The sequence below is a fragment of the Microtus ochrogaster genome, unplaced genomic scaffold (assembly GCF_000317375.1).
Source record: "Microtus ochrogaster isolate Prairie Vole_2 unplaced genomic scaffold, MicOch1.0 UNK3, whole genome shotgun sequence".
In the NCBI taxonomy this organism is placed as follows: domain Eukaryota; kingdom Metazoa; phylum Chordata; class Mammalia; order Rodentia; family Cricetidae; genus Microtus; species Microtus ochrogaster.
In genome coordinates this window covers 6202087-6205937 of record NW_004949101.1, presented here as the reverse complement: position 1 = coordinate 6205937, position 3851 = coordinate 6202087, and the positions used below count along the sequence as shown (strand labels likewise).

The following is a 3851-nucleotide window of genomic DNA, read 5'->3' as shown; positions in this document are numbered from 1 at the left end:
TGTAGACCAGGCTGGTCTCGAACTCACAGAGATCTGCCTGCCTCTGCCTCCCGAGTGCTGGGATTAAAGGCGTGCGCCACCACCGCCTGGCGGGCTTTCAAGATTTTATTTTTATTACTTTTTAATTGTGTGTGTGTGTGTGTGCTTTTGAGTGCAGGGCCTGTAGAGGACAGAAGAGGGCATCAGATCCCCCGGAGCTGGAGTTACAGGTGGTGCTGAGCCAGCAATGCTGGAAACTTAGGCCAGGTCCTCTGTAAGGGCAGTCAGTAGATACTCAACTGCTGAGCCACCTCTCCTGCCCCTGTGTTTCAATAGCTATCCAGGTAACATGTTTTCTAGGAGGCAAACTGAGAAATGGACATTTTACTTTTTGTGTGATTCAATCTTTCTTTCCATGCAACCATTCTGGTGTGCCTACTTCATGCTTGTCTAGAGAAGATCTAGAATCCAAAACCTGTGGTTCCTTCTTTTTAACAGAAATGAAGTTAGTATCCTCTCTCTTCATTCCTTAAGACTGATTTTATAAGCCCGATTTTAGAACTTTGCATTTATCCTTAATAAATGTCCCTTTTTCTCACCTTAACAAACGTTTCTGATTTTATCAGTCAATATATTGCCTTCCTTTCTACTTTCTGCTGTCTAGAAACCATCTCAAAATGACTTTAAAAATTAAACAGTTGGAACTCTGTTTGACATCCTGGAAAGGACTTTTTCCGAGTGGGATGCCCGTGCTCTTGCAACTACAGACCTTTTGAGAACAAACACTCATCTTTTTGTGGACATCTATCCCAACACTTCACATAGCCAGTGCCACTGGCACTTAACGTATGGCAGAGGAATGGCTGCTCATGTGGCCACCAGCTCTCCTTTATACTCAAAGGTGATAAAGATGAAACTGGCCTGAAGACTTTTTTTATTGCTTGCTACATCCTATCAGATGATTTTTATGACTAGGAGTAACAGAACACCATTTAAAGAATGACAAGAACAAATACAGCTCTTATACATTTCTGCCAGAGATAAAAATGGGAGCAGATTCTTTACCATACTGTTTCATATGATCCAGTAAACCTAAGAACGTAATTCCTAGTAATTTAGCAATTTCACTTCTGGGTGATGGTCAGATGACATGAATAGATGTTTTCAAAAAGGAACACACTGAAAAGTCTTATTCAGAATAGTCCCCAACTGGGCATTATTCAATCTCATATGGCATCATGTTTTCAGACAGCAGACTAATAAACATCAAATACGAATGGTCAATTGATGCATACAAAAAGTGAAACTAATCTCACACACAGCAAATACTTGAAAAGTGAGTTCTTTTTAAAAGGGCCTGTAGTTTTTCTTGTGTAAATTCTAGAAGCAAGCAAAACTGTTACTTATTGAAGGAAGACCTACTGGAAGAAACCACTGGTGTTAGATGATGATGATGATTAATAGTATTAATGTTTTGAGACAGGGTTTCTTTCTAGCTCTGGAGCCTGTCCGGGAACTAGCTCTTGTAGATCAAGGCTGGCCTCGAACTCACAGAGATCTGCCTACTTCTGCCTCCCGAGTGCTGGGATTCTAGAAGTATTCTTGATCCCAGTGAGATTAGACCTAAAATAGTTAGGTGAATTGCACAAAGAGTCATGAAGCTATACAACTGTGACTTGTATGTTTCACTCTATGAATGCACATTTTAAAATGTCAACAAAGGTATTTGCCAGAAAAGCAGAAAGAGAAATGGCATTGTCGTCAGTCAGAGCTGGTAATGTATTTAGAAGGAAGAATGGCTGTCACAGTGCTTTCCCCAGAGGCTGGCTCAGTGAGTGGAGATAACGGATGTGAAGTGCTTCATCAAACACTGAGTCAGTAACTTACTGGCGCATGCAAGTCCTGTAGGCCAGGGCTTCATAAGGGTTAGCATATATATGTTATAATGGAGATCTTGAAAAACAAATTAGGTAAGTTGGAATTCTGTATGAATAGAGTGAAGGCAGAAAACATCTAACAAGCTTCTAGATAATCCTGTTGTTGCTCATCAGTGAACCATAATTTGGGGATGAATGAGGAAGCATGAGAGGAATGGTGCTTATCCAGGGGAAAAGGTTGTGATCAAATCCACATTTTAAAAGTCCTCTTTAATCCCAGCACTCGGGAGGCAGAGGCAGGCGGATCTCTGTGAGTTCGAGACCAGCCTGGTCTACAAGAGCTAGTTCCAGGACAGGCTCCAAAGCCACAGAGAAACCCTGTCTCGAAAAACCAAAAAATAAATAAAAAAAATAAAGGTCCTCTTTGATAGTAGTTTAAAACTTAGATGACACAGGGAGAAAGAAAAGAAAGTTCCAGCCTTGTATACCCTGAGCCAGAAAAGGGGAAGGGGGATGGAAAACGAGGAAAGAAAAACATTTTACAGAGCCATCAATCCTCAGGGAGGGCATCACTGAACATTGGGAATGATGGAACAAAGTTATCCAAGACAGCTTGAGGGTTCTAACTTCAGCCAGGACATAGGTAAATAAATGTTAATGTTCATTGTTTTATCAGATCTTTTGATCAAAACTGAGCTTAGGAGGAACGGATGTCATTAAAATAAAACTGGCTTTGTTTTGTTTTGTTTCTCTTCTGTATTTTGCTTTGGGCTTATACTGGCAGAGAAGGAACTTAGAGGAAGAAGTGTGGTGGATGGTCTAAGAATAAAACACATTGAAGCAGAAGATGTAGGACGAAGGGTTATCTAAGTCAGGGTAGCCACAACAATAAATAAACCCCTAAACTACTCAGCGGCTTTCAATAAGGCTCACCTACCTCTGCTTGGCTCTGCTCAGTATCAAGAGCACATTCTGCTCAGCGCAGGGAGCTGGAAGGAACTTGCAATGGATCTTAAGCTTTTGCACAGATTCATACAATGTCTCCCCTCTGACATTTCTAAATCAAGATAGATAAAAAGGGCCTGATGTAGGGATGCTCCACTACAGGTCATATTGTCACAAACAGAGGAATGTAATCCTTTTACAGGGAGAAGTAGGGACCAGATTAAAGAAAAATGCCACCCCTTCCCTGCCCAGGGATATACCAGGGCAAATATTTCTAGCTCTCATGTATCATACTAGTCCAAAGTCTAGACTTATTTTTTTAAATTCAACAGTTAAATATCAGCATAAAATCTTTTATTAGCATGAGGTACAAATGAACAGATTTTAATTTCCTATCTTAGTGAGTATTTAAATACTCAAAGCCTATAGGGAAGAAGTCAGGTGATGTGGGAGAAAAAAGCAGCAGTCTTCTGATCTTTTCTATGTTCAGCCAAAGTCTAAAGGGGGTTACTGAGCTATTATGACATTCTATTCCATGTGCTGCTGATGAAGGAATGAGGAACAGGTATGCTTTAATTTGGAGGAGGTGATCCTAAGTATTCGAGATCACTGTATTTTAAAAGACACCTAATCTAACCCATGGACTCCAGAAAATGACTCTACAGTTTCAGACCTTGCAGATTGTTATCTAACAGTGTCCAATAGATTGAAGAGCTGAATACTAATTGTGTCAAGAAAAGAGTAGAGTTTGTTTGCCCAAATTATCTGGATATTCCACATAAAATAATTGAAGTTAATTTAAGAAAACCGGCCTTGGTGCCCTCCATTTCAATTTTAAAACACACCTCGTGGGAGGCCTTTACTCCCATCACTCCGGAGGCAGAGCCAGGTGGGTCTCTGTGATTTCGAGACCAGCCTGGTCTACAAAGTGAGTTCCAGGACAGCTAGGAGTTAGACATGTAAACCCTGACTTAAAAATGAAAGAAAGAAAGAAAGAAAGAAAGAAAGAAAGAAAGAAAGAAAGAAAGAGGGAGGGAGGGAGGGAGGGAG

The 3851-nt window shown here is 40.6% G+C and overlaps 1 protein-coding gene across 1 annotated transcript in view; it reads left to right on the top strand.

The window, feature by feature from the left end:
- Macrod2 (MACRO domain containing 2) overlaps nucleotides 1-3851 on the top strand; it is a 1889857-nt gene that overhangs the window by 1811518 nt on the left and 74488 nt on the right. The gene's annotated exons all lie outside the window — the stretch shown is intronic.